General features: G+C 39.3%; 1 protein-coding gene across 1 annotated transcript in view; it reads left to right on the forward strand.

Annotated features, from left to right (window-relative positions):
- Window positions 1-25,520, forward strand: part of LOC127001188 (serine-rich adhesin for platelets-like) — a 199,854-nt gene that overhangs the window by 102,855 nt on the left and 71,479 nt on the right. The gene's annotated exons all lie outside the window — the stretch shown is intronic.

Genomic DNA, 25,520 nt, shown 5'->3' on the forward strand with positions numbered 1-25,520 from the left:
ACAAGGCTTTCGTAGGAGTTGTGGGCATTTACAGGAGTAGTTGTATGACCCTGGTGGTGGTTCGACCCTTCTTCTGTACCGTGAACCTAAAGAAACACTCATTAGAACCCGACTGACCCCCTCTTTGATCTTTAGAAATAGCTGATGTTAGAAACGAAAGTGCCTTGTAATACCGACCTAAATAATCCCGAGGTATTCTGTAGCTCACCGGGTTTGTCATTTTGCTGGTAACTTACATAATTAATTGAGAGTAATTGAACACTTCTGCAGTCAAAAGATAAAAACATTATAACTCCAAAACTGAGATTGTCACTATAACATCATTTCGTCCGTTTCTCCTCCTCCTCCTCTCATTATGACGTCTTCCTTCTCCTCCTCCTCCTCCTCTTCTATTTCGATGTCAGGTGCTGGTGGTTCTTGTGGTTCTTTAGTAGGTTCACTTAGCTAGATTTATATAGTCTTGTATACGACTTGACTCTTCATGAGGGAGAGTATCAAGACTCCTCTACATCCGAAGTGGACCTCTTCTTTAGCCACTCCTTTTTGTTTTGCAGGAGCAGCGAATTAGCAGCCTTTCTTGTTTTTTTTCTTTGTTGATTGCCCTTGACCTGTTTACCGTAAAGAAAAAAACCCTGTCTGTACCGATGGATTCGTCACAAAGCAGCGAATTTTATTTCATAGAGCAAAATTTCAAATGCCAATCGGCAGGCAGGCAAAACTCAAATGTGCTGATACAAAAAGAGGGTGATGGACATTCAAACTTTTATAATCGATGTATCACTGACACACGTACTCATAACGAGGATCATGGAGTTAAAAAAAATTCTGCTTTCCTTCTGCAGACCTATTACTTTCCGTTTTTTTTTTTTTTTTTTTTTTTACGTCGTGGCCTATTGCGCCGGTAGGCTTCTTCCCGGTGGATCCTGATGGTCGGCCCAAGGCTTCTTCCCGGTGTGGCCTGATGGTCGGCCCAGCCCGTTCTGGAGCAGGCGAGTGTTTATAGTGGCGCCATCTTGCATTGGCTCATGCTGCCTTCCCAGAGCTTATCTTTAATCCTAGAATCTAGAGTCCGGGAGCTCATCTTTAATCCTAGAATCTAGAGTCCGGGTTGATAGGTGGTCTTCTGGACAGCATGTGGGTAGTTTTAAGCCACTCGGCAGCGGCTGAAAAATCCCAGCTTGGTGGCACCGGGCGGGGATCGAACTCGCGTCGTCCTGAACCCGGCGCCGTCACGCTATCCATTCAGCCACCGCCTAACCTAAAATACTTGACATATTTGCCTGTGTGTGTAAACTGTAGCGAAAGAAAGATGTAAGGTATCGTAGTTTTTTTGTAACATTTGCAGTGAGTGTTCCCTTTGCAGTATAGTCGACAGTGTTACCATGAGAAAAATTTGGACGGTAATAATAACGCTTGTTTTTTAGAAGGATTATTCTGTAAACATATTCCGCGGGTTGTCATTCCATCATCACAATTCAACGATTCATATATTTTACTTTATTTCCCCTGATGCACTACAAAATTTCTGGTATAAAACAACATACTTAACTTTAGGAGTAAGACTTTACTGCTATAATAAATTAATTTGAAATAAAAGTTAAACACTGGTTTGAAAAATAAATTGCTAGAATGAAAATATTACCCTGAAATAACGAGTCGAACAATACACAACAAATTCGAAACCCGGCTAGTGATATATTGAAATGCAAATCCGAAATGGTCAATAAAAAATACAGCTGGATTAGTAAACATTTTCGTGAAACATTTATTTTACTCCTGTTGACGCCGTGGCTCTAAATCATAAAAAAAAGAGAATATTGTGAAATGAAATGATGAAAAAATGGCGTAGGCTTCTATGCAACAATTTGGAGTGAGTTCAGGATTGGAATACTAAATCAACAGTATTTTTCATTTCGTTAATAAAAAAAAAAATGCGAGACTCGGCTTGACCGGTTCTGGCACACAGCGAACTGATGGAACCCGATCACAAAGCGCGTAGAGTAACTTCGAGCTGCAATGAAAAGTTGGTTACGGGAAAAGTGAAGCTGAAATTGCGATCACGGCAAACACGAGGACATCACGATATGTTTTCCCTCTCGCTTCGTTCACCTCCGTTTTGCCTTTCTTTATTTTCCTTTATCTTTCGCTCCGTTTTAAATTGTTTTGAATTGCTTTACTCCTCTTCATCTTTTCCTACGTTTTCTATTGTTTTGCCTTTCTTTATTTTCCTTTATCTTTTGTTTCGTTCACCTCCGTTTTGCCTTTCTTTATTTTCCTTTATCTTTTGTTTCGTTCACCTCCGTTTTGCCTTTCTTTATTTTCCTTTGTCTTTCGCTTCGTTTTAAACTGTTCTGAATTGCTTTACTCCTCTTCATCTTTTCCTACGTTTTCTTTTGTTCTGCCTTTCTTTGCTTCCCTTCATCTTTTCCTTCGTTTTCCACTGTTCTGCCTTTCTTTATTCCTCTTTATTCCTTTGTCATTCCGTCGCTATTTCCTCTTTCACTTTCTCCTCAAACGTTTCGCAGCAGTAAAGAGTAACTATCATAATCACGGTCTCCTCTTTTTTTCTTTCTTTTTTCCCTTTTCTTTCTCTTTTGCTCTTCCTTTTTTTTTCCTTTCTTTTGTCGTTTCTTCGCTACCAGTATATCGTAGCACCAGACAGCACAAACTATGTACATGGTTCTGAAACACATTTACCCTTTCAGTCCTCCTCTATTTTCTAGCTTCCATAATAGTCTCCTCGTATGTGGAACTTTGTCGAAAGCCTTAAAGCGAGAAACTTATATGAGGAGACATAATAATACAGCAGGAAGGTAAAGTAAAAGTTTGGAGCATAGGCTATAGCTACGCGTGGCGGCGGTGCTCATCTCCGTCCCATTGGCCCTTTGAGCCTGTGGTGGGAGAGACACTAGGGACGCAAGATACACAGGGCCGCAGTTCAGCAGCTGGGTCACGACTTTACTTATCCAGGAAGGAGGTGGGAAACAAGTTGGGCCGTATTACTAAACATTTCGTCTCCAAAGTTCACCTATTTGACAAGGCTTTCGTAGGAGTTTGGGGCATTTCCAGAAGTAGTTTTATGACCCTGGTGGTAGTCTGACCCTTCTTCTGTACCGTGAACCTAAAGAACCACTCATTAGAACCCGATTGATTCCCTTTTTGACCTTTAGAAGTAGTTGATGTAAGAAGCCAAAGTGTCTTAACATACCGACCAAGGAGTCAAAAAGAGATAGATACACGTGGTCACGGCAAACTGTTCTTGATGCTTATGGCTGTAGGATCAGGCAGCACAGACTATATGGTTCAGGAATACATTTAAAGCGAAAAAATTGTATGGCGAGATGCGATGTAGTATTTTAATATTCAGGAAAGACCCGAAAAGTAAGGAGACGAACTGAGATATACTAGGCTATGAAGATCTTGTCGACGTATATTATCGAAAGAGTATACAGCAAAGACAAAATGATTCTGAAACGCATCTTTGAAGTTGGAAGGTAATTGGAACAGAGACATTTTTAGTATTCAGGAAGAAGATGAAGAGTAAGAACACGAAAACTAAGATAGACTAGGCTATGAAGATCTGGTCGACGTATATTATCGAAAGAGTATACAGCAAAGACAAAATGATTCTGAAACGCATATTTGAAGTTGGAAGGTAATTGGAACAGAGACATTTTTAGTATTCAGGAAGAAGATGAAGAGTAAGAAAATGAAAACTAAGATATACTAGGCTATGAAGATCTGGTCGACGTATATGAACATCGTAAAAATATACAGCAAAGACAAAATGATTCTGAAATGCATATTTGATGTTGGAAAGTAATAGGAACAGACAGCCTTTTAGTATTCAGGAAAGAGATGAAGAGTAAGAAAACGAGAAGCAAGATTAACTAGGCTATGAAAAACTGTCCGAAGTATTAACATCATAAAAATAAAGAGCAAAGACAAAATGGTTCTGAAACGCATATTTGAAGCGGGAAAGTAGTAGGAACAGACAGCCATTTAGTATTCAGGAAGGAGATGAAGACTAAAAAAACGAAAAGTAAGATTAAATAGGCTTTGAAAAACAGTTCAAAGTATTAACATCGTAACAATAAAGAGCAAAGACAAAATGAATCTGAAACGCATATTTGAAGTTGGAAAGTAATAGGAACAGAGACATTTGTAGTATTCAAGAAGAAGATGAAGACTAAGAAAACGAAAAGTAAGATTAACTAGGCTATGAAAAACTGTTCAAAGTATTAACATCGCAACAATAAGTTCTGAATCAATTTTAAAGCAACAAAGTTATATGAAAAGACAGAATGCAGTATTAGTATTTAAGAAGCAGATGAGGAACTAAAAAAGGAAAAGAAATAGGATATGAAGAAGTGTTTGAGACATATAGTTTTCATCGTAACTTTGTGTGACTGCTATATGGTTCGAAAAAACAGCAACAACGTATATTTGAAGCTAGAAATATATATGAAAGAACAGAATGAAGTATCAGTGTTCAGGAAGGAGGTGGTAAGTAAGGAATTGGAAAACAAGATAGATTAGGCTATGGATAACTGTTCGAGTCTTAAGCTGGAGGGCAAAACGAGGGATACTAAGAACCAATCCCTTGTAGCTACTGGGCGTTCCTGATATCCTCCGGCAGCTTTCATGGTCATATGCCCTCTAATCTCTTATTCCTGTCTCCCTCTCATTTCTCCCCTTCGTATAACCACTCCTTTATTCTTCACTTTCAATCTCTGCCCCGGCCTTCATCTTTTCAGTCACTCCATTTCCTCCGTCCGTCCGTCTCTCCCTGTCGTATTCCTCCTCCTGTAGTGTTAAAGGTGTGGCAGAGAAGGAGCTAAAGGTATATGTTCCAGCTGCGCGTGGCCTCAGTGCTCATCTCCGTCTGTTTGGGTGAGGCGAATTTGCTGTAATTTTGCTGTATGCTTCACGACACTGACAGTAAGAGTTTTTATACTGTAATTTCATGTTTTTTTTTAGGGCATTTCTGAACATTTGAAAAGAAAAAAAATGTAGGTTTCACGACACTGACAGTAAGAGTTTTTATACTGTTTTTTTTTCATGTTTTTTTCAGGGCATTTCTGAACATTTGCAACGAAAAAAATGTAGGTTTCACGACACTGACAGTAAGAGTTTTTATACCGTTTTTCATGTTTTTTAGGGCATTTCTGAACATTTGCAAGGAAAAAAAATGGTAAAAATACCTGGGATTGGGGGTAGCAATGTGTATTTGTAGCCTGGGGTTCAGTGGGTTAAGGTTCAGTGGGTTAAGAAATGATGATACAGAGTAGTTTATGTAGAAAGATTTATATACGTTTTTTTTTTATCTTTTCGTTTAACGTCCTTATTTTCCCTTATGGGGTTGGACGGAATGATTTCCTTATATACCGAACAATAAGGCTAATAAATGTTACGTACAGCACAGTGAACGGAAAGGAATAGTTAATGCGCAATGCTCACGTAACGAATAGGAGGCTCACGATCGCCAGTGTATTTAGGGCAGCGTTGCCAAATTATCGTACTCATCGCACTGCATTTTTGTAGTTTCTGACCGATAACTCTAGCAAAAAAGAACGAAACCTATCAATATTTAACAGTTTTAACGATAACTTTAAATTCCTATCGTTATTTGTGTGGTTACGACAGTCTTGGAGCCTAGAAATGATAAATGCAATGTTCAGTGTACGACAATTTGGCGACGTTGATTTAGAGCCACTTTCACAGTTCGCCTCCAAGCCAATACCAATGACTTCGAAAATTCCTTGTGTAGTGTTTGGTGTTCATATCTAAGTAAAGAATTTTGAGGAAACCGAACGGGATGTCTCTTGTGTATCTTGTGTTGCTTCGAAAGCCTAAACATAATGGAGAGTAGAAGATTGAATAGTTTGGTTCGGTCGATTACAAGGCCACTGTGTAGGGCTGTGAAGTTGGCTCTTAGTAGATATTCATACTTCCGAAACATATTAAAGCGAGAAACTTGTATGAGGAGACATAATAATACAGCAGGAAGGTAAAGTAAAAGTTAGGAGTATAGGCTATAGCTACGCGTGGCGGCGGTGCTCATCTCCGTCCCGTTGGCCCTTTGAGCCTGTGGTGGGAGAGACACTAGGGACGCAAGACACACAGGGCCGCAGTTCAGCGTCTGGGTCACGACATTACTTATTCAGGAAGGAGGTTGGAAACAAGCTTGGGCCGTATTACTAAACATTTCGTCTCCAAAGCTCACCTATTTGACATGGCTTTCGTAGGAGTTTGGGGCATTTGCAGAAGTAGTTTTATGATCCTGGTGGTATTTAGAAACAAGAATACAGGCGGTGCAGTAACATCTGATGACAATGTGGCCTGTATTTAGTTTTTATTCATGAGAAAGAAAAAAAAGAGTTCACTAGAGTTTTAATCACACCTCCCCTTAAAAATGCTGCAGTGCGGAAATGTTACGTGCCTGAGAACTGGCAAACTGTCCGGCACTTTTGTTGTCACGTAACTTTATTTTTGGAGCTGCTTCCTTTGTTATAAATAAAGCTGCATTTTTTTACAACAAAGGAGTCAGCCGAGGGGCACAAAAAAAGTAAACAATAATAAAAAAAAAGCCCGCTACTCGCTGCTCCCAAAAAGAATCCAAAAAGGTGGCCGAAAGAGAGGTCATTTTCGGGAGGAGAGGTGTCCAGATACCCTCCTCTTGAAAGAGTTCAAGTCGTAGGCAGGAGGAAATACAGAAGAAGGAAGATTGTTCTAGAGTTTACCAGCGTGAGGGATGAAAGAGTGAAGATGCTGGTTAGCTCTTGCATAAGGGGTTTGGACAGTATAGGGATGAGCATGAGTAGAAAGTCTCGTGCAGCGGGGCCGCGGGAGGGGGGGAGGCATGCAGTTAGCAAGTTCAGAAGAGCAGTTAGCATGAAAATATCGATAGAAGATAGAAAGAGAGGCAACATGGCGGCGGAAATTAAGAGGCACCTGGCGTCGGGATCCTCAGCTTGCCCTGCACACTGGTATCGAAGTGTTGGGATATACGTTGTAGGTGCGCGTGGCCCCGGTACTTATCTCCATCACATTGACCCTTGAGCCTGTGGTAAGAACCCATACCCTTGGACACGGGGCCAGTGTGACATCCAGGTTACCACAGTTTACCTTCCCCAGGTTTCCCCAGGTACCCAGTTATCCACCAGCCCGAGAGGCAGGAAGAACAGCTGGGGGAGCTACACGCTTACTGTCCAGACCGGGATTCGAACCTTTTTTTTCTTTCTTTTTTTTACATCAAAGGATGCGGCTCAAGGGCAACAAAAAGAGCACAAAAAAGAACTCGCTACTCGCCGCTCCCACAAAAGCAAAAAGTAAAGAGTAGCCAAAAGAGAGGTCAATTTCGGGTGGAGAGGTGTCTTGATACACTCTTCTCATGTTCGCGGATTCGTAGCCAAGCATCACGGAAGTATATCACGGAGGCAGATATCTATCCTTAAGTAAATATAGTCAATGCTGATAATAATAATAATAATAATAATAATAATAATAATAACAATAATAATAATAATAATAATGATAAAAATTATAGTATTAATATCAATTACGAGAATAGCAACAATAATAATAGTAATAACATTAATAAGAATCATAATATGTAAAGCAACCTAACGGAGTAATAAATGTGGTTAAAATTTGAGCAGAGAAAATTAAAGGCTAAAATTACGATAAAATCTTTCGGATGCCATATCAACATCACGACGCAAAACAAAAAGTTATATAAATTACTCATAATTCCTCGTATACGCTGACGGAAACAATGGGAAAAATTACCTGAAACTTGGATTTCACGAAACTACGAGAAAATTCATGCAAAACAATGTTACCGAGACACCCATAAACCAACACGGTCACCTTCACTTCTTTATGCGTCGTGTCGTGCCCCGCATTCATCACCGTAACATAGGGCCGATTTCACAGTCGTTTTGTTTGCTTTGATCGTTACCAATGGCGACGATCACCGCTTTAAAATTTCCACTTAAAACTGGCCGATGGGGAAGTGGCGGCTGCGGGGTTAGCCTAGCCCCGCACCTTGCCACACACTCTCAATACCTCTCGCTTTCTCTGCAGCCGCCACTACCCCATCGGCCAGTTTCACGTGGAAAACTATAGCGTCGATCGGCGTCATTGGTAACGATCAAAACAAAGAAAATGACTGTGAAAGCGGCCCATAGAAAGGTACTCAGATCTACCCTCAAGTTTACTAAAGCCTCCTCTTTTTTTTCTATTAAGTAGGTTATGTTTTTTTTTTCGTTCGTGCTGTCATAAAAAAAGTATTCGCCTTTACCATAGTCAACTACAGATTGTTAGCCGGTTAATGTTATAGTACTGTGTGTGCTTTATATCATAGAAGCGAAAAACAGTATTCCTCTTTCCCTTTAGGTCAAAATTCTCCTTTCTCTTTAGGTCCTTTCCCTTTAGGTCAAACTTCTCCTTTCCCTTTAGGTCAGACTTGTCCTTTCAATTTAGATCCTTTCCCTTTAGGTCAAACTTCCCCTTTCAATTCAGGTCATTTCCCTTTAGGTTAAACTCCCCCTTTCCCTTTAGGTCCTTTCCCTTTACATCAAACTTCTCCTTTCAGTTTAGGTCCTTTCCCTTTAGGTCAAACTTCAACCTTTCAATTCAGGTCCTTTCCCTTTAGGTCAAACTTCTCCTTTCCCACCAGGGTCGCCACCACCTATTCATCACCGTTATTAATTCTTGCTTTCCGTGTTCTTTATAGAGAAAAAAAAGTAAAAATAAAGTAAAAGTAAAATAAAAGTAAGGTAAAAGTAAAGTGAAAGTAAAGTAAATATAGTTCTCGCCTTTACGCACGATTAAACTTAACAACGCCCTTATCATTCATTTTAAGTCCATTTTTGTTTTCGTGTCTTGTGTTCTCTAAATAAAAAAAATAAAAAAACATCATTCGTCTTTACCTCTAAGTCAACTAAAGCTTCATTGTCTATATTAACTTCCTTTTTATCGTGTAGCCTTTATCAACATCGCCCTCATCATTCGTTTTAATTAAGTCCCATGTTTTCGTTATCCCTGAGTCAACTAAAGCTTCATTATCTACATTAACTTCCTTTTTGTTGTGTAGCCTTTATCAACATCGCCCTTATCATTCGTTTTAAGTCCCATTTTTTCGTGTGTAAGTGTTCTCTATATCGTACAAGAAGCAGTTTTCGCCTTTACTCCTAAGTCAACTAAAAGCTTCATTATCTATTTCAAGTTCCTTTTTTCTTCGCATAGCCTTATTAACAACGCCCGTATACCATTCACTTTAAGTTCCATTTTTCGTGTATGTGTTTTCTATATTATGAAAATGTAAAAAAAATGCAGTATTCGCCTTTACCCCTAAGTCAACTAAAAGCTTCATTACCTCTTTAAATTCTAGTTGTCGCTTTTTTCCAGGTGTCCTTCAATATAGAACACGTAAAGTAACTCTCTCTCTCTCTCTCTCTCTCTCTCTCTCTCTCTCTCTCTCTCTCTCTCTCTCTCTCTCTCTCTCTCTCTCTCTCTCTCTCTCTCTCTCTCTCTCTCTCTCTCTCTCTCTCTCTCTCTCTCTCTCTCTCTCTCTCTCTCTCTCTCTCTCTCTCTCTCTCTCTCTCTCTCTCTCTCTCTCTCTCTCTCTCTCTCTCTCTCTCTCTCTCTCTCTCTCTCTCTCTCTCTCTCTCTCTCTCTCTCTCTCTCTGTCTCTCTCTCTCTCTCTCTCTCTCTCTCTCTCTCTCTCTCTCTCTCTCTCTCTCTCTCTCTCTCTCTCTCTCTTCTTTTAGTTCAAGTTCTAAGTTCTTGCTGTTTTGTGTACGTAATCATAAAAAAAAGAGTTCGAGCCTTTTCCCAAGAGTCAACAACAGCCTTATCGCATACTAAAACACACCACTGAGACTCACACTCCTTTTAGTTCAAAGTTCCTGTTGCTTTATGCCCGTTATCATAAGAAAAAGAGTAATTACGGACCCTTTCCCACAAGTCAACAACAGCCTTATCATCTCTACCACAACACACCATAGAGACTCGTACAATTTTTCGCCCTCAAGCTGAAAAAGACGAGCCAGTTGACGGTCTAATACTTGAATCCACACACGCCTCGCCTCCAGCCCGACATTTCCTCATAAAAAGACCCCTCGAGTGAGCTCTTGACAAGGGTGCTTCTACTAATAGGACGAAAAAGGTCTTCCCACAAACTGTCCGGGGGAGTGGTGCGCTGAGAGGGAGAGAGGAGGGAAAGGGATGTCAAGCGGAGGAGAAGGAGAAGGACGAGAAGGAGGGGAAGGAGGAAGAGAAGGAGGAGGGCGAGAAGGAGGGGAAGGAGAAGGAGGAGGAGGAGCAGAAGGAAGTCTGGGAAGAGGCGTGGAAGCTTGAGAAGGAAGAGTAAAGAAATAGTGTGGAAATGAAGACTTACAGAACGGTAGAATGGAAGGTGTTTAGAACTGAAAGAAGCAAAGAGATGGTAGAGAGAATCGCATATATAGATAGACATAAGTAGATAAATATAGAGAGATGGAAAGATAGATAGAAGTACAAGGAAAGGAAAAGGTGGGAAGTAGAGTCACAGATATAGATAGATAGATGGATCGAGATAGACAGATTGAGATAGAGAAAGCGAGATGCCGATTTTCAGGGGAGAGAAAAATAAGTCACCTAAGTATTTTTTCCCTGAGGACACCTGAGCACCTGAGTCTGAGAGTAAAACAAACAAACAAACAAAGAGGAAACACTTCACCTGCCGACAAACAATCAATCGTGTCGTGTTGCCATTTGGAGCACTTTGGTGTTTATTGTTGTTTAATTGGTCATTTGGAAGCTAAATTGTTTTATTATTTTTGTTATAGTTACGTTATTGTCAGTGTTATTATTATTGTTATTATTATCATTATATTATTATTTTTGCTACTACTACTACTACTACTACTACTACTACTATTACTACTACTACTACTACTACTACTACTACTACTACTACTACAAAAAGATACCTCCACCCATGTTTATTTTCCCGACACATAATCATGGAGGGCTCTATAAATTGGAGGTCATTAGCCCCAACTCTGTTCGCTAATGACCGTGGCATCCAACCATATCACTAATACTACTTAGCACTAAATCTATGCATAACACCTTATTATCCTCTCCTACTACTACTCGTTCACTACTCATGTCACTCCCAACCCACCCAAATGTCACTCTCCACCACTGTGGCCTCATACCACTACTATTACCACTAAAATTACCATTACTACTAGTACTACTACTACTACTACTGCTACTGCTACGAGTCTACAACCACCATTACTACTACTACCACTGCTACTATTACTACTATTATTACTACTACTATTATCATTACTACTACAACTATCATGACTACTATTACTACTACTACTACTACTACTACTACTACTGGTACGCTCACCATAACTATTACTACTATCAGTACTACTGTTACTACTACTATTATTACTACTATTACCAGTACTACTACAATTACCATTACTACTACGATTACCACCATAACTACTACTACTACTACTACTACTACTACTACTACTACTACCACTACTACTACAATTCGTAATCCAATAAACAAGATTTCTATTGCATTTTTGTTAACATTCATAAGTCATCCAATAAATCCCAACTTCCATTTTCTTTGGACATATTTTTCGTGTATTTACTATCTATTTTTTTTTTGGTCACAACGTATCGGGTTTTAGTCCATTAGTTAATTGAATCCATTGTTCCCTTGACATTTATTAATAACCTTGCACCTCTCTCTCTCTCTCTCTCTCTCTCTCTCTCTCTCTCTCTCTCTCTCTCTCTCTCTCTCTCTCTCTCTCTCTCTCTCTCTCTCTCTCTCTCTCTCTCTCTCTCTCTCTCTCTCTCTCTCTCTCTCTCTCTCTCTCTCTCTCTCTCTCTCTCTCTCTCTCTTTTCCTTCTCCTCTTTCGGTCTTCTTTATGCTCCTCTTCCTCTTCCTCCTCTCTGTATTCTTGACTACTTTACTTTCGCTCTCTTCTTCCTTTTCGTTATTATGATTCCTCTTATTTTTTCATTTCCTCTTATTTTCCTTTTCCTCATTTTGTCATCTTTATACTCCCCTTCCTCTTCCTGGACTCCATATAATCATGTTCCTACCAATTTCGTTTTTCAGTACGCATTTTCTCTCTCTTACTAATATCTTTTTAATAATTGCTCTCTCCATAATTATTTCACACTTAGCTTCATTATTTCGTATTTTTGTTGTTAATTTATTTTGCCATGTTCGAATACTTCACTTTCGCTTTCTTTCTATGTATATTTGTTTCTCTGATTGCATACCCGTGAGATTGCTTTTTGTCCTCATTGGTTCTAAAAGTCTATCATAATATCAGGTGTCGCTTCAGTATCAGGATTTTATTTTAGTCTGATCGTGTTCGCTTCGTATATGCTATCTTCTTTTTCTCCATTTATCGTTTCATTATCCCCCTGCATGCCGGCTTTCCTCATTTGTTTTGTATTTTTATCACCTCTATTCGCAAAACGTTGTCATACTTCGCAAACTCTACGGTGTTTATATATCGCATTTGAATAAGAATGTTGGCTTTCTTCACCTGTTTTCTCGTTTGATCTCATCCATTCTCAAAACAATGTAATCATACCTCGCAAGCTTTAGTAATTTGTCGCATTTGAATAATAATATCATACTCTGTCTTCTCTCTCTCATGTGTGTCTTGTATTTCACCGTTATTTCTCTATTAATGTCTTTTTCTACATTCATTAGTGACCTTTCTTCTGGCCTCTCATTCTTCTTTGTTTTGATGGAGGTTAGAAGACTTTTTTGTTTTGATTCGGCATACTGTGTTATCGCCGTATATGTGACCTTCTTTTTCTGCATTTTTCTTCTCATTGTCTTCCTGCATATTGGCTTCCCTCACATGCTTTCTATTTCTTATTTCTCTATTTTCTAAACAATGGAGTCATACTTTGCAAACTTTTGATATCTGTCGCATTTGAATGATAACAGTATATACTCTGTCCTCTCTTTCGTGTGTAGCCTTGTATTTGCCTGTCTTTTCTCCATCAATGTCTTTTTTCCATCTTCTTTTGTTTACTCTTCTGGCCTTTCATTTTTTTCTTTTACGAGAGATTACCGCCCTTTTTTGTTTTGTTTTGGCATACTATGTTATCTTCGTATATGTTTTTTTTTTTTTTTTTACGTTGTTGCCTTATTCATCTTCCCGGGGCCTGATGGTCTTCCAGGTGGGGCCTAATGGTCAGCCCAGCCGTTCTGGCGCAGGCGAGTGTTTACAGTGGCGCCATCTTGCATTGGCACTGCCCCCGGAACTCGTACTTGATTCGCTTGGACGGCTTCCTCTAGAGTCCGGGTTGATGGGTGGTCTTCAGGACAGCATGTGGGTAGTTTTAAGCCACTCGGCGGTGACCGAAAAATCCGAGTGGTAGCGTAAGGATTCGAACCCGCGTCGTCCATCACGCGGCGAATGTGGGTCCAGTACGCTATCACTTCGGCCACCGCCTACCCTAATATGTGACCTTCTTTTCCTCCATTTTCCTTTTCATTGTCTTCCTGTATGTTGGCTTTCTCACCAGCTTTCTATTTTTATCTCCTTTATTCTCAAAACAATGTAGTCATACGTCGCAAACTTTAGATATCTGTCTCATATAAATAATAATAGTATATACTCTGTCCTCTCTTTCGTGTGTAGCCTTGTATTTTCCTGTCTTTTCTCCATCAATGTCTTTTTTCCATCTTCTTTTGTTTACTCTTCTGGCCTTTCATTTTTTTCTTTTTACGAGAGATTAGCGGGCTTTTTTTTTTTTAGTTTTGGCGTACTGTGTTATCTTCGTATATGTGACCTTCTTTTCCAGCATTTTTCTTTTCATTGTCTTCCTGCATATTGGCTTTCTCATCTGTTTTCTATTTTCCATTCCTCTGTTCTCTAAACAATGTAGTCATACGTCGCAGACTTTAGTAATTTGTTGCATTTGAATAATAATTGTACCCGTTCTGTTTTCTCTCTCTCTCTCTCTCTCTCTCTCTCTCTCTCTCTCTCTCTCTCTCTCTCTCTCTCTCTCTCTCTCTCTCTCTCTCTCTCTCTCTCTCTCTCTCTCTCTCTCTCTCTCTCTCTCTCTCTCTCTCTCTCTCTCTCTCTCTCTCTCTCTCTTTCGTGTAGTCTTGTATTTGTCTGTCTTTCCTCCATTAATGTATTTCTTGTCCATTCAAAATTGACCTCTCCTGGCCTCTTACTCATTTTCTTTTGCGAGAGGAGAGCTTAGAGGCCATTTTTGTTATCTCTGTTTAGGCTTTGTGCTGCCTCCCTTGCTGTAAAAAAATAGATCCTGCAGTAGTTTTGTTCTCCACTCATATTTTCAAGCATTTTAATATATCAGTTGCTTTTTACGTGCATATCTTGTCGCTTAGTTGCTTAATTTTTCACGTGTTTTTTTCCATTATAACTTGCATCTCCCTCATATCACTGTCTTTTTTCAATATTCCAGCAGTAGTTTTTTTTCTGTTCGTATAATTTCAAGCATTTTAATTTGTCAGTAGCTTTTTACGTGCATATTTTGTCGCTCAGCTGTTTAACTATTCACGTGTTTTCTTCCATTATAACTTCCATCTCTCTCATATGATTGTCTTTCAATTGTCTTCATCTTTCCCTCCACTCCTCAGTCCTGACGGCAACACTGCCGTCTCATCTATCTCTAAGGCTGAACTCTTCTCTCAAACTTTTTCTAAAAACTCCACTCTGGACGATTCTGGGCATATTCCTCCTACTCATCCCCCCTCTGACTCCTTTATGCCTGTTATAAAGATTCTTCAAAATGATGTTTTCTATGCCCTCTCTGGCCTCAATCCTCAGAAGGCTTATGGACCTGATGGAGTGCCTCCTATTGTCCTTAAAAACTGTGCCTCCGTGCTGTCACCCTGCCTGGTCAAACTCTTTCGCCTCTGCCTGTCAACATCTACCTTTCCTTCTTGCTGGAAGTATGCCTTCACACAGCCTGTAATTAAGAAGGGTGACCGCTCCAATCCCTCAAACTACCGTCCTATTGCTTTACTTTCTTGTCTATCTAAAGCTATTGAATCAATCCTTAACCGTAAGATTCAAAAGCACCTTTCCACTTCTGACCTTCTATCTGATCGCCAGTATGGGTTCCGCAAGTGGCGTTCTACTGGTGATCTCTAATTCTTAACTGACTCTTGGTCATCCTCTCTTAGCCGTTTCGGTGAAACTTTTGCTATTGCGCTGGACATATCAAAAGCTTTTGATAGGGTCTGGCACAAATCTTTGCTTTCTAAACTACCCTCCTACGGTTTCTATCCTTCTCTCTGTACCTTTATCTCCAGTTTCCTTTCTGACCGTTCTATTTCTGCCGTGGTAGACGGTCACTGTTCTTCTAAATCTATTAACAGTGGTGTCCCACAGGGTTCTGTCCTATCTCCCTCTTTTTCTGTTGTTCATTGATGATCTTCTTTCCAAAACGAACTGTCCTATCCATTCCTACGCCGATGATTCCACTCTGCATTATTCAACTTCTTTTAATAGAAGACCCACCCTTCAGGAACTTAACGACTCAAGGCTGGAGGCTGCAGAACGCTTAGCCTCAGACCTTACTATTATTTCCGATTGGGGCAAGAAGAAATTGGTGTCCTTCAACGCCTCAAAAACACAGTTTCTCCACCTATCCACTCGACACAATCTTCCAAACAACTATCCCTATTCTTTGACAACACCAGCTATCACCTTCCTCAACACTAAACATCCTCGGTCTATCCTTAACTCAAAATCTCAACTGGAAAGTTCATATCTCATCTCTTACTAAATCAGCTTCCTCGAGGCTGGGCGTTCTGTACCGTCTCCGCCAGTTCTTCTCCCTGCACAGTTGCTGTCCATATACAGGGGCCTTGTCCGCCCTCGTATGCAGTATGCATCTCATGTGTGGGGGCTCCACTCACAGCTCTTCTGGACAGAGTGGAGGCTAAGGCTCTTCGTCTCATCAGCTCTCCTCCTCATACTGATAGTCTTCTACCTCTTAAATTCCGCCGCAATGTTGCCTCTCTTTCTATCTTCTATCGATATTTCCACGCTGACTGCTCTTCTGAACTTGCTAACTGCATGCCTCCCCCCTCCCGGCCCCGCTGCACTCGACTTTCTACTCATGCTCATCCCTATACTGTCCAAAGCCCTTATGCAAGAGTTAACCAGCATCTTCACTCTTTCATCCCTCACGCTGGTAAACTCTGGAACAATCTTCCTTCATCTGTATTTCCTCCTGCCTACGACTTGAACTCTTTCAAGAGGAGGGTATCAGGACACCTCTCCTCCCGAAACTGACTTATCTTTCGGCCACCTCTTTGGATTCTTTTTAGGAGCAGCGAGTAGCGGGCTTTTTTTTTTATTAATGTTTACTTTTTTGTGCCCTTGAGCTGTCTCCTTTGCTGTAAAAAAAAAAAAAAAAAAAAAAATATTCCAGCTGTAGTATTTTTTTCAGTTCGTATAATTTCAAGCATTTTAATTTGTTAGTAGCATTTTACGTACATATCTTGTCGCTCAGCTGTTTAACTATTTACATGTTTTTTTTCGCTTTTAATTAACTTCCATTTCCCTCCCTCACTGTCTTTTTCAATATTCCAGTAGCTTTTTTTCTGTTCTCATAATTTCAACCATTTTAATTTTTCAGTAGCTTTTTACGTACATATCTTTTCGCTCAGCTGTTTAACTATTCGCATGTTTTCTTCGGTCTTAACTTCCATCTCCCTCCCTCACTGTCTTCTTCAATATTCCTGTAGCAGTTTCTTTTTTTATAATTTCAAGTTTATTTTGTCAGCAGATTTTTACATGAGTCTATGTCCATTATATCTCATCGCCCAGCAGCGTAATGGTTTGTGTGTTTCTTTCCTTATGTAATTCTTGTCTCCCTCATTGTCTTTTTAAATATTCCTGTGGTCGTATTGTTCTCCTCTCATAATTTCAAGCATTTCAATGTGTTAGGGGCTTTTCATATGAGTTTATGTCCTTCATGTCTTGTCGGTGAGCTTTAATAAGTGTTTGCGTGTTTCTTTCCTTCTCAACTGTCATCTCCCTCGTTGTCTTGTTCAATGTTCCTGCGGTAGTTTTCGTCCGTTTTCACAATTTCAAGCATTTTATTTTGTCAATGTTTTTTTCACGAATTTCAATCATGTCCTGTCGCTCAGCTATGTAACTGTTTGCTTTTTTACTTTCCTTATTAGCTTTTATCTCCTTTAATGTCTTTTTTAATGTTCCTATTATTTCAAACATTTCAACAGGTTTATATACGATTCTCCATCATGTTTTGTCTTTATCTGTGTAATGGTTTCCGTGTTTCTTTCCTTGTTGAACTTTTGCCTCCCTCACTGTCTTTTTTCAATGTTCCGATAATTTCAAACATTTCAACAGGTTTATATACGATTCTCCATCATGTTTTGTCTTTCATCTGTGTAATGGTTTCCGTGTTTCTTTCCTTGTTGAACTTTTGTCTCCCTCACTGTCTTTTTTCAATGTTCCTATTATTTCAAACATTTCAACAGGTTTATATACGATTCTCCATCATGTTTTGTCTTTCATCTGTGTAATGATCTCCGTGTTTCTTTCCTTGTGTAACTTTTGCCTCCCTCTTTGTTTTTTCCAATGTTCCTGCAGTAGTTTTTGTTTCTTTTTCATATTATCAAGCACTCTTTTGCCAGCAGCTTTTTTAGACGAATCTCCATCACGTCCTGTCGCTCAGGTATGCAAGTGTTTGTGTGTTTCTTTTCTTTTCAATTTTAACTCTCGCGGCGTTCTTACTTAGCTTCTCTGTAACATCTTTTTTTAATTCCTTCGTTGCTCAGTCTTTGTGCTTCTGTTCGATTCTCAGAGTCTTACGATAGCTATTTCTCGATTATATCTCTTATGTTGTTTCATCTCAGTAAAAATCATCAGGAGGTCTTAGGTTTTTGGTATCGTGTTTCATTATTCATACTAGCAATATTTTTTTACTTATTCTGTGTGTCTGTGTGTGTATGTCTGTGTCTGTGTCTCTTTCTGTCTCTCTCTGTCTCTCTCTGTCGCTCTCTTTCTCTTTCTCTCTCTTTCTGTCGCTCTTTCTCTTTTTCTTTCATTCTCTCTCTCTCTCTCTCTCTCTCTCTCTCTCTCTCTCTCTCTCTCTCTCTCTCTCTCTCTCTCTCTCTCTCTCTCTCTCTCTCTCTCTCTCTCTCTCTCTCTCTCTCTCTCTCTCTCTCTCTCTCTCTCTCTCTCTCTCTCTCTCTCTCTCTCTCTCTCTCTCTCTCTCTCTCTCTCTCTCTCTCTCTCTCTCTCTCTCTCTCTCTCTCTCTCTCTCTCTCTCTCTCTCTCTCTCTCTCTCTCTCTCTCTCTCTCTCTCTCTCTCTCTCTCTCTCTCTCTCTCTCTCTCTCTCTCTCTCTCTCTCTCTCTCTCTCTCTCTCTCTCTCTCTCTCTCTCTCTCTCTCTCTCTCTCATACACACAAAAATCTGGTATAGTTTCTCTTGGGAAATGCTAATTAACTCCAAATATTAACATAGCCTTGTCGTAATGTTGAAATGGTCCGCTTATTTATAGTTCCGACAACAATGGGTCTGTATCGTTGATTATAAAGGTTGTTAATTAGTTTCACGTGAGGAGAATCGATAATGCTGTGTTGGCTCCATGCTGCCTTTCCGTTTCTTCCTCTGGGTTGGTTAGTTTCAATGTTGTGTTCATGTGACTTGATAAACACAATGATATATTACACAAGAGAACATACAATAAAAAAACTCTTCTAAGCTCTCCTCCCGTGAAATAAAAATAATGAAATACCAGAAGAGAGGTTAATATTGAATGGAGAAAAGACATTAGTAGAGATAACACATACAATAAAAAAAAAGCCTGCCAACCTCTCCTCTCGTAAAATAAAAATAAATGAAATACCAGAAGAGAGGTCAATATTAAATGTAGAAAAGACATTGGTAGAGGTGTGACAGGGAAATACAAGCGTCTCATAAAGTAATTTGGTCATCGTCTTCTAATATTTTTTTATCTTCTCATTATAATACACAATAATACAATAGGCAATACTAACAATGGAACAATGTAGCAATCAAGTAAATAATTTAAACTCATTCTCCTACTCTTTTTTTTTTTCTTCTGATGGTTCCTTTTTTCACATTTTTCTCATTTTTTTCACTTATACATTTCTGTTTTTTCTCTCTCTCTCTCTCTCTCTCTCTCTCTCTCTCTCTCTCTCTCTCTCTCTCTCTCTCTCTCTCTCTCTCTCTCTCTCTCTCTCTCTCTCTCTCTCTCTCTCTCTCTCTCTCTCTCTCTCTCTCTCTCTCTCTCTCTCTCTCTCTCTCTCTCTCTCTCTCTCTCTCTCTCTCTCTCTCTCTCTCTCTCTCTCTCTCTCTCTCTCTCTTGCCTTCCTCTTTTCCCTTTCCTCTGTCATTTTTTGTTTATTTTCTCTTTTTTCTTATCTAACGCTTAATAGCAATAACAAATTACTTATAATCACCCCTTCTTTTTTCCTACTCATCTTCCTTCTTCACTTTTTTTCTCATTTTTTATCTTTTCTCCATTCCTTTTTTTTCGTTTCTACTTTGTCGCCTCTTCGCTGCTTCTCATCTACCGTCTTCGCCTTCTTCTCTATTTTTACCTCTGTCAACGAAGTCGGGAGGAGGTTATATTTTCGGTCCGGTCAGTATTTTTATTTATTTATTTATTTATTTATTTGATTGTTTCTTCGTGAGCAGTCTCCTGTGCACAATTTTGCTGATATCGCAACCAATTTTTTAGGGAAGCTTCGTGTCCATCCAGAATAGAACCCATTGAATATTTGATGTCAAAGGTCAAAGGTCAAGGTCGCACAAAACGTCAGATTGGCCATAACTTCGGTTCTCTTCATCGTAGAGACTTCAGACTTGGTTCATATTTTAGCTCATGGAAAGACGCACGTTGCATGGCCTTGACATTGATCTTTGACCTTGACCTCGAAAAATCACCCAAGGTCAAAGTTTCCACAAAAAAAATCATCAAATTTCGAAACAAATGCTTCCATATGCTGCATAGGATCACAGATGATGCCCATACCAATTTTCAGGACGATCTTTGGCGGAGGTTTGCACTCTCCGATTGCTATGCGTCTAATTTTCTTTATCTTTTGCATTTTTATTTTTTTTCCTTTTTTTGTTGCTTCGCTTTTTATCTAGTTCACTTTCTCCTCTAACGTTCAATAGCAATGCAAAGTAACTAATCTGATCGCCTCCTCCTCCTCTTTATTTCCTCTTCTTTCTTCTTTTTTCTCTTTTTGCCTTTCTCTTTTTTTTTCCTTTTTCCCGTTGTTGATTCTGCTCTTCTTTTTTCCTCTCTTTTTCCTCGTAAAATTTTAATGGTAATAATAACCAAATTCCTCCAAATGCAACACGATTTGATTACTTGTTTGTCCGACCGATATTGTTTTCTTTTCTTTTTTTTTCTTTTTTTCTATTTTACTCAGACAAAAAAGTTAAATTATTGGCGACTTATTTTTCCCTTCCGAGAAACTAATTTTCCCCCCAAACAACACAATTATTGGGTTTCCTGAGTCCATATGTTGTTGATTAGCGATACAATAGACGGCTAATGTAAAAAATATAATCTTTTGTGAGTGTCTCTCTATGAATTACTTTTCTTTGCCATATTAATCAGTGCTATTTGTCTGTCTGTCTGTCTGCCTGTGTCTGTCTGTCTGTTTACCTGTCTGTCTGTCTGTCTGTCTGTCTCTAACCGAAACACACACACACACACACACACACACACACACACACACACACACACACACACACACACACACACACGTACGTACGTTGAGTCGTTCTCTTTAATGATATTTGTGTTCATATTTACACCAGTGAAGGCTTATATGTATTCATAGGTATAACAAATGAAAACTCTGCCAAATTTGTTTAACAAAAATAGAAAATATTAATTAATACATACACACAAGTTCGTCTGATATAGTTAACTATTTGTTCTTACATTCTCAAATAAGATTATTAAAACTTCTTTTTTAGTATTGAAATAAAGAGCCAAATGTTGCCTCAAAAAAGGAAACAAAGCAAATTTACAACGTTCCTTTTGTGTATCGGAAAAATAAAACAATCTTACCAATGAATGAAACGGGGAGTAAGAACCCTGCCATTCATATGTTTATTGAGAGAGAGAGAAAAGGCATTTTTTTAATTGGTACGTTACTAAGGAAACGGAAGATAAGCAATCGACCTTTCCTTTGCATAATAGAAAAGTGTATCAGAATAAAAATTGACGTAAAGAGCAATTGTTGTCATTGCAAATTCTTCTGTTGTATTCTTGAAAAAGTACTAACCAGTTGTTGAACACAAAAACTAGTTTTTCCTGGTCATTGTAATTATTTTTTCTAGCATACATAAAGAGAGAGTGCCACCTGATGTTTGATATAAGGAGCAAAAATACTTAGTCATTCGGAGTCACTGTTAAGTCTTCCTCCGTATACATAAAGAATTGCCTCCTGGTGATTGGGAGAAGAGACAAAAGAATCGTGTTCTGGGGCTCAGTGCAAATTCTTTCTCTGCATACAAAAAAAAAAAATGTCATCTGGCATTTGAAAAAAAAAATAGTAATTCGTGGCCAGAGTTATCTCTACTCTATCTTTGTTTACTAAAAACAAGTACCTCCTGGCGTTTGAAATGGTAAACAAAAGAATATTCGTTCGGGGTTTGTATACAGAAAAGTCCCATCTGGTATTTGAAAAAGGAAACACAAAATTATGTAGTCGTTTTTGCTTTCAAAAGTCAGTGCAAACGGTTCCTTGGTATACAGAAAAAAGTGCCACTTGGTGCTCCGAATAAAGTGAAGTTGGGTGCACACGCTCTAGCTGCGTGTTGCTGCGGTGCTCATCTTCGCACCGTTGGCCTTATGGCCGCCTTAACACGGAACACGGGCCACTGTTAATTAAGTTCGGGATTGCCACAGTTTACTTTCTCCCTATTTCCCCAGGTACCCATTTATCGACCAACCCGAAAGTGGGGGATGAACAGCTGGGTGAGCTGCACGTCGACTGCCTGGGTCGGGATTCGAACGTGGGCCCGCGGAGTCTCAGCCAGGCACGCTGATGGCTGGTCACTGCTAGGAAATAATAAAACTAGTGGTCCAGGGCAATACAAAGTCTTCCCTTGCACATGATGTCAGTGTCAGTGCAAAAAAATAATCCTCGTTCGTGCACGCAAAGGTCAGGCGAGGCGGGCGAGGCGGCTTGAATAATGAACGTGTGACATGAGGCTTCTGTTTAATTAGCCAGCGCGGGGAGGCCGGGCAGGGCAGCGGCGCCGATGACACGGAAGCAATTTTTTCACCCACATTATCATCATTGTATTGTGCGTGTCCTGTGTGAGAGCCATGCGGTATGATGTGGAAAGCCGGTGTTGGTGGTTGATATCTTGCAATGTATAGAGAAAACGAGTCTTATTATTTCTTTTAATATAATTAGCCGGTGTTGGTGGTTGATATCTTTCTTTGTATATAGAAAACGAGTCTTATTATTTCTTTGATCATAATTAGCCGGTGTTGGTGGTTGATATCTTGCAATGTATATAGAAAACGAGTCTTATTATTTCTTTTAATATAATTAGCCGGTGTTGGTGGTTGATATCTTGCAATGTATATAGAAAACGAGTCATATTATTTCTTTTAATATAATTAGCCGGTGTTGGTGGTTGATATCTTGCAATGTATATAGAAAACGAGTCATATTATTTCTTTTAATATAATTAGCCGGTGTTGGTGGTTGACATCTTGCTTTGTATATAGAAAACGAGTCTTTTTTTTTTTACCACAAAGGCACAGAAAAAATAAAAATAAAAAAAGCCCGCTAATCGCTGCTCCCACAAAAGAACCAGAAGAGGTGGCCAAAAGCAAGGTCAAATTCGGGAGGAGAGGTGTCCTGATACCCTCCTCTTGAAAGAGTTCAAGTCGTAGGCAGGAGGAAATACAGATGAAGGAAGATTGTTCCAGAGTTTACCAGCGTGAGGGATGAAAGAGTGAAGATGCTGGTTAACTCTTGCATAAGGGGTTTGGACAGTATAGGGATGAGCATGAGTAGAAGTCGGGTGCAGCGGGGCCGCGGGAGGGGGGAAGCATGCAGTTAGCAAGTTCAGAAGAGCAGTCAGCGTGGAAATATCGATAGAAGATAGAAAGAGAGGCAACATCGCGGCGGAATTTAAGAGGTAGAAGACTATCAGTAGGAGGAGGAGAGCTGATGAGACGAAGAGCCTTAGCCTTATTATTTATTTCAATATAATTAGCCGGTGTTGGTGGTTGGTATCTTGCATTGTATAGAGAAAACAAGTATTATTATTTCTTTTATTATAATTAGCCGGTGTTGGTGGTTGATATCGTAAATTGTATATGGAAAAGGATTACATATCTTATCATTGTTAGGTATTGGTTTTTCTCTTTTTATTATCTAGTGTTGCTGATTGACATTTTGCATAGTAGGTACCAGTGAAGGAATATCCAGCACACCAATACCACATGGGAAACACTCCACTATCCACCACAGAGGCAGAGAAAGACCTGGGAGTGTATGTTCCTATAGAAAGAGGGTGCATGTCTTATCATTGTTAGATTAGTATTATTTCTCTTATTACCATTATCTAGTGTTGCTGGTTGACACGTTGCATGGTTTATTGAATAGGGGCAGTGATTAGCGGATTTTTTTTTCCCATGATTGTTTTCCTTTGTTTTGCCCTTGAGCTGCTTCCTTCACTGTAAAAAGAAGTGCAGATCTTATCATTATTGTTGGGTATTGCTATTTCTTTTATATTTATTAGCTGGTGTTGCTGTTGATATCTTGTATAGTATATATATAGAGAGAATAAGGGTGCATATATCATTATTGCCGGGTATTAATGTATTGTGCTAGGTATTATTGTATTGAGAAAAGGTATGCATATTATATTATTATTTTTAAGCATTATTTTTCATTGTTTTGTGATTTATTTGTTATTTATTAATCGTCATCTTTGTATTGAGAAAGCGATTACATATTAGATCATTGTTTTTCGGTGTTATTTTCGTTATTACTGTTATTATTTTTATTTTTATTCATTCGTCGTCATCATCATCATCATCATCATTTTTAGGTATCATTATAACTACTATTTCCCTTTATTCATTCGTCGTCATCACCATCATCATCATCATTTTTAGGTGTTGTCATCATTATTATTTACTATTATATGGTTTCTCTGCTATTCATTCCACATCACCATCATCATCATCATCATCATCATCATCATTATTATTAGCAGTTGTTATCATTATTGTTACTATTTTATGATCTCTTTTTTTTCTATTCATCATCATCACCATCATCATCATTATTTTCATGTGTTATCATTATTATTGTTACTATTTCATGATTTTTTCTTACTCATTCCTCATCATCACCATCATCATCATTATTTTCAGGTGTTGTTATCATTATTACTGTTACCATTTTTTTGCTTTATTTTCTTATTCCTTATCATCAGTACCATCATTATTTTTTTATCTTACCCAAATTACTATATCCACAGCAATACCACATCCATTAACATAATGAATTTCACCCTCACGCTCACCTAACTTATCCCCCACACTGTGATATAATACACATTGACTAAGATTACCAAGAAGACGAAGTGAAAAATCCATAAAGACTGATTACCGCCACACACGAACCAGGAACGAAAGACTGTGAAGGAAGACTTGCAGGTGACTGGGTGTAAATAGGTGTGGCTGAGGGAGTGACTGGATGGGCTACTGACTGGTGGGTTAGTGTCACTGGGTGGGTTAGTGTGACTGGGAGGGTTACTGACTGGTGGGTTAGTATGACTGGGTGGGTTGGAATGACTGGAGAGCGACTTAGGATGTGACTCTATGGGTTGGTGTGACTGTATGGATTGGTGTGTTTGGTGTAACTTGGTGTGACTAAAAGTAACTTGAGCTCTAATAAGAAGTGACTGAAGATTATTCGTAAGTAAGTGGGAGTGAACTGGAAAGACTGTAAGTGACTGTGAGTAGCTAGAATTGACTGCGTTTGACTGGTGGTAGCTGTAAGTAAATGGGGAGTGGCTACGATTGTCTAGAGGTGACTGAAAAGATTAAAGATAACTGGAAATGAGTGGAAATAACTAACTGACTGGTGGTGGTTTAATGACTAGGAAGTGGCTACGGATGTCTAGTGCGGACTGAAATGTGTAGGGATGACTGAAGTTGACTGGCAGTGACTATGAGTGAGTAGGCGTGACGTGGGGATGACTAAGCAGTGACGAGGATGACGGGAGTGAATGGAATGACTACATACAATCACATCGACCCACCGAGTCACACCATACATTCAACTAATAGTCATCCAGCGGGTCATTTTGCGTCATACAGGCATCCAGAGTGAGAAACCAGGCATGTTGAACCACTCAGCTGATCACAAGACACAACCAAGAATAGTACAGTTATCTTAAGCCATGCAGCATACTA

The sequence above is a fragment of the Eriocheir sinensis genome, chromosome 20 (assembly GCF_024679095.1).
Source record: "Eriocheir sinensis breed Jianghai 21 chromosome 20, ASM2467909v1, whole genome shotgun sequence".
Lineage (NCBI taxonomy): Eukaryota > Metazoa > Arthropoda > Malacostraca > Decapoda > Varunidae > Eriocheir > Eriocheir sinensis.